This window comes from Apodemus sylvaticus, chromosome 11 (genome assembly GCF_947179515.1).
Source record: "Apodemus sylvaticus chromosome 11, mApoSyl1.1, whole genome shotgun sequence".
NCBI lineage: Eukaryota > Metazoa > Chordata > Mammalia > Rodentia > Muridae > Apodemus > Apodemus sylvaticus.
In genome coordinates, this window is record NC_067482.1 from 83,684,295 (window position 1) to 83,690,294 (window position 6,000).

The 6,000-nt window shown below is 51.6% G+C and overlaps 1 protein-coding gene across 2 annotated transcripts in view; it reads right to left on the reverse strand.

Annotated features, from left to right (window-relative positions):
• Window positions 1-5,111, reverse strand: part of Tns3 (tensin 3) — a 240,450-nt gene extending 235,339 nt beyond the window's left edge. Inside the window, exon 1 of one of the 2 annotated variants that reach the window (XM_052199263.1) lies at window positions 5,005-5,111. The gene's annotated coding sequence lies outside the window, so the exon portion shown is untranslated. Of the gene's footprint in view, window positions 1-4,969 lie in introns of both variants that reach the window. The other variant, XM_052199269.1, reaches the window with a different exon arrangement.
• Between the last annotated feature and the right edge of the window lie 889 nt (window positions 5,112-6,000).

Below are 6,000 nucleotides of genomic sequence, written 5' to 3' on the forward strand. Positions count from 1 at the left end.
AGGCTTTTGCTGCTTTTGCAAGAGATCTGGGTTCTGTTCCAGTACCCACACTGTGGCTCACAACCACGTGATTATGGCATGCATGTGGTGTACATAAATGCATATAAAATGCAAATAGGTATTTTAAAAAATAAGTAAATAAATAAAATGCACACATGACACAGTGTCATATCACACTGTCTGCTGAGGAGGCTTGGAAGTATTCCCCTGCTCTCTGGAGTGTGGCCTGCAGGTCAGTCATCAGCAGACACTCAGGTTAAAGCTTCCTGGGCCTCCTAGGGCAGCCGTAATCAGATGTTCCAAAGAGATCTTCTAATATCCTCAAAACAGAAACAAGGGCAGGTTGTAAGGGTGTGTGGCTGTGACATCTCCCTCCAAAGAGAAGAGGAAGAGGAAGAGCCAGGAACTTAATGTGCCATAATTAGAGCGGAAAGGAAGGAAGAGATGTGAAGAAAGGCTGGCCTCAGTGTCCGAGGAAGCAGCTGGGACCGGAGTCCCGGCTGCAGAATCTGAGCCAAGCTCGTCCAGTCAAGGAGGACGAGGCGGCATTCCCTCCCAGGGGCCGAGGAAGTCCCCTCTTGGAGCAAGCAACCGAGCAGTGCAGACATTGGACTCACCCGGAACCCAATATCCATGGTGTGGACGGACTACTTACCCTCACTAGCACTTGCAATCTCCTCCCGAAAATGGAGAAAATCGGCACTGAAAATCAGACTATGGGCAGACGGGGATGCTGGCACAAGCCACAAGCACTGGGGAATGCGACACTCAGGTCAGAAAATACATGGGCATGCACACACATGCATGCAGGCATACGCACACATAAACACTTCATACAGAGCCGGGCAGTGGTGGCACACGCCTGCACTTGGGAGGCAGAGGCGGGCGGATTTCTGAGTTCAAAGTCAGCCTGGCCTACAGAGTGAGTTCCAGGACAGCCAGGGCTATACAGAGAAACCCTGTCTCAAAAAAAAAGAAAAAAAGAAAACAAAAACGAAAACAAAAAAAACACTCCATACAGAATAAACCAACAAATATAAAATGTTAAAAAATAAATATTTCCCCTGGAAAATTCTGGAGGCCTGATTTGTGCTGTCTTTCATCTCTTAAGCAAGATGACCCCGATCATCAATTACCCTTCCTTCCCTGGCTTACCCCTGTGTGGCAGAGGCAGTTTACACTTGGCATCTGTGCTGCCACATGAGGAGCCCTAAACACAGCTACATTGGGACTGGTACAAAATAAAAACTAGAACCGGGCAAGGTGGCTCATATCTGCAATTCCAGCCCTTGGGTGGCTGAGGCAGCCAGGATTCACCAAAAGTTCAAGGTCACACGAGCTATAAAAACCAAATTAAGTGCCTGGACACTTTCTGTGAATGCACAGTGTCATACATACAACAATTTGTGTCGTACAACAGTTTGTGACACAGACACTGAGGACCTCCCCAGGGACTCTTGAGTGTGGCACCATGCCCCTTACCACAGCAGCAGACATGCTCAAAGCACGCTTGATGCAGAATTCAAAACAAAGTTCCAAGAAACTTGGGGAATCTGCGTCTTCTACTTTTACGAGAAACGGGCATCAAGGAAACGAAATGTCCCTGCCCCTAAGCTGCACTCAGCAAAGTGTGCGTGTATAGAGCATGCTGGGGGAGGGGTACAAAGATGACTACATAGGATCCCAATTTTGTTCTCAATGTAAGAGAATGGATGCTCGCGTTTTGTCTTGAGACTTGGTTTGTTTTCTTCCTTCTATAGTCCTGGTGACTGAACCCAAGTTCTCGCACACTACTCAAGTGCTCCACCAAAAGACGTGCCCCATCCTTGGGGATTTTGAAATGCAGTATACTCTCTTTCTCACCCACGGTAAGCAATTTAACCGCCATTTCCACGTGCAGAATCCACTGAAGATAGACCATGAGCGTTACAAGTAATTGTGCTCTGGCTGCAAACACTCTACTCTCTAAGAAGTACAGGATGGCTAACACTTAACCAAATACCTGCTGAAGTAGCTAGCCTAATCCCCTTATTCTAGCAGGAAGGGCAGCAAGGGCTCTGGCTATAGGAGTTTGCTCTCATATAGTCATATTAGCTCGCTACCAGCAGGCTTTTTTTCCAGGTGAAATGAAGACTCACTTGTTCCCCTATGCTTCAGGGTCCTACGCAAAGGGGCCAGGTTGCTGGTGGTGGTGGTGCACACCTTTAATCCCAGCACTCAGGAGGCAGAGGCAGGTGGATTTCTGAGTTCGAGGCCAGCCTGGTCTACAGAGTGAGTTCCAAGACAGCCAGGGCTACACAAAGAAACCCTGTCTCAAAAAAAACCAAAACCAAAAAAAAAAAAAAAAAAAAGAAAAGAAGAAGAAGAAGGGGCCAAGTTAGGGCACCTCTTAAAGAACTTTTGCATAAACCCAAAGTAAATCCACCCTAGCTTCTACCACAGGGAACAGACATATCAAATCCACCCAGCCGCAAAGTGAGAGAACATACAGGAAGCAGTCTAACAAGAGCCCGAGAGGAGACCTTAGTGAGGGAGGATGCAACCAAGGCGGTCAGTGGCCGATGCCTCGGACTACCGGGTAGGCGGCATGGTCCCGGGAAAGAAAATATAAAAGAACTTTCGCCAGCAGTACTCGTGCTCCCCACATCCGAGTTCAAACACAGAGTCAAAACAGGCTTCCCCTGAACATATCCATTGCTAACAGCAGGCTGATCATAAGCAACAAAATGTGGCCCCCCGGGCAGGATGCATGCAGATACAACACTAGCTCCCTGGCTTTGGAAATTTGTAATTTTCCTCTTCTGTAAAATTGGTCCTTGTATCCTGGGCAGACAGACGATGTGATGGCCAGACAGACTCAAATACCCTCTTTCCTTTGGTTATCTTCCACTCTACCTTCTTCTCTGACTCGGCAGGTTGTGGCTATACCACTCCCAACTCCCTTAGTATCTGGTATAGCATAGTAGCATACTTGACCTTGTGAACTAAGAAGTCAACAATTGCGAGTAGCTCAGTTTCAAAACACAGCAGGCCAGAGACACATTGTAAAAGCTAGTCGATTTGCATTTAGGAAGAGTGGGTCGTTCCCTGAAGCAACTACTTTTTTCTATTTTCTTAGTGGTTATTTATACTTTGTAGTCTACCTCATCTGCTGCTCGGTAGCATTAGCAGCCTCTCAGCAGAGGAGCTAGCCTCAGCGGAAGAACTGCGGCTGTCTGGACAAGCATTCACAGCGAACTGACAGGGGAGCAGCAGCAGCCAGGCTGCGGGAGCCCGCCTGCGCGGGAGGCGGGCCATAGAACTCAGGCGTTTTGTCCCAGAATCCCTGCTACTCCTCCACATTTCAACTTCATAAATAAGATACTTGGCATTTCTTTGCCCATATGCAAAATGTGTGTGATAATCCCACTTCCCTCTTCCTTCCAAGAGCCATTGGGTGAGGTGCAATGAACAACAGGCAGAGTTTAGTACCACTCAGCCGGAGGTCGTTATTGCCCTCTGTCACTGAGGCGGAGGCTGGGGGGGGGGGGGGAATGAGGGGAGGGGGATCACCATGACTTTGTCTGAGGTCTGGCCTCTTGCCAATTGCCCCAGTTAGCTCCCTAGGATCCAGCAAACTCACCCTGTTTTGTGCCCCCCCCCCACACACACATACAGACACCCTCTAACGTGCACTCCAAGTCCTGGCCAAGCCTCCAGCTGCAGCCTTCCCCACCCCCTTCCTGGTCCTCAGCACAGAAAAGCTTTTCTTAATACTTGTTGATTGATTTGCAAATATAACCTCATAGGCCCCAAAGAGGGAAGCAACAAAATCACGAGGGCACTCAAATCTCTTTTAAAACAAAGAACTAAAAACACTTTTAAAAAGTATTAATATGAAGAGACCAAAGCCTCAAGGAAATACATCAATCTGTCAAAACGGTTACCACTCTCTGATGGGTATACATTATTAATATAGTAAGTAACTCCTGTATTCCTGATTTGGGGGTGTCATTTTGAAGCTCTATAAAGTGGGGCAGAAGGCACAACCCAGAAAACAAAAGTTGGAGTGGGCTGTGACAAAGCCTGGGGCGTCCCGATCAGTTGTAGTCACCCCAGATAGCGCCGCGGTCCGCTGGCCCCACACCCTGACGGGAACTTTTTGTGTTCAGTCATACTAAAGAGACCGGATCACCTGCTGGCACCGGCCAGAATGCCAGTTGGGGAAGGAAGGGAATCGGGGGTGTCTTCTTGCAGCATAGACTCTCAAATCAATCCAAGCAAACGTCCCCAGGGGCAGAACACAACACTACACAGAAACCCCGGGGCCCAGGACCCTCCCTCCTACTTGTCAGCTACAGTGCCCGCGTGCCAGGAGGCACGTGCCACAGGTGGCCCCCAGGCCTGCGCCTGCACTCGTAGTCCCTCCGAATGATGGGAAAAGGCGGGACGAGACCCCCGGCTCCCAAGCAACCGAAAGGAAAGGGAAAGAGGCACACAGGTCACTTGCCTGGAAAAGGCGGGAGTAAAGTCCTGAGAAGTCTCATTGCAGCCCCAAGCGGCTCTCCGTCTCCTCTTCCTAACTGTCTCAAGGAGCAAAGTCCTCAAGGCCGGGGCGGTGATAGTGCCGCTCCGCCCCCGCCCGCCTTGAAAGGCGCCTGGCGCCGCCACCGGACCCTGCCGGCCCGCGCCCCAGCCGCACGTCCCCAGCCCTGCTGAGCTCCAGCGCGCCGGCCCGCGCCGGGCCCGGGGACTTGGCTGAGCCCCAGCCTCCCGATCGCCGCAACCCCCCTGGCCGTCCTCAGTCCTGGATCCCGAACGCCCTTCCCGGGTGCCCCCGCGCCTTGTCCCCACATCCTCAACTGTCTCCGCGCCCAGGTTTGGTGTCTGCTTGGCTCGTCCCAGCCCCAAGACCCCGAAAGCCCAGACTCTGGAACCTGAGCGGGGGGGGCCCAAACAAAGAGTGTGGCGGCGTGTGGCTGCCCCTGACCTGCTGCCCTGCTGCCCTGCTCCCGGCCCGGGTACCTGGGCGAACCCGCAGCGCGGTCCGGCGGGGTGATGGCCGAAGCGAAGCTGGGCTCCGAGCTGCTGGCGGGCGGGCCCGTCCTCCTGGCTGGCGGCCCGCGCCCGCGGCAGGGCCCCCTCGAGGCGGCTCGGGCAATCGCCACGGACGGACGGCGCACCGGAGCCTTGCCGGTCACCTGGTCTCATCTTGCTAACAATGTCCTGCGTTTCCAGGGGCTGGACACCCCCTCACCCAACCCTCGGGTTCCTGACCTAAAGGATGAGCTCTTAAAATACCCTCCCACTTCGCTGGCCTCCCTAAATACCTTGGGGCCCCGGTATTCTATAGGCTCAACAATTCCAGGTCTACGTAAGTGCACCTGGAGAGGGAGGTTCGAGTCCCAATCCTGCAAAACCAGTTTATTCTTTCATTCAGTATGTCTAAGTGTTGCTCCTGCCCGGAGGAAGTCCTACCCTTCAGTGACTTATTATCTCGTGGGGGTTATTCGTGTATCAAGCATCAGTCTACAAACAGCTCAGGATGCTTCAATGCCCTTGCAAGATCCAGAATTCACCAGGCAAGAGGAGATGATGGTGCTGGGTAGAAGTCCCTTGACTTCTTAAAGTGAACCTGGTGGGAGAAAGTAAGGTTTAGACTGGCCAGGAACACAGGAGAAAGAAGAACTCCTGAACAGCCTTTCTCAGATGAGGAGAGAGCAGGATTTCTTAAGAGGTCCCTAAGATTGGGATAGCTGGGCCTCTGTGCCGTTTTCTCATTGTGAACTCCAGGGAAGGGATAGCACGCCATTGTATGGTCTTTCAAACACTTCTGTGTAAGTGGGATGGAATTTCCATCAGTTTCAAGTGGACACCCGCAGCCCTAAATATCTCTGACTCTGTTACCGGAAAACACTCAAGGTAGCTTTACGTCTTGCAAAAGAGGGTAAAAATGGCATCTGCCCAGTGCAGCAACTGTCTGAGGTTACCAAAGCCTGTCCGATTCTTGCCGTCCGTATT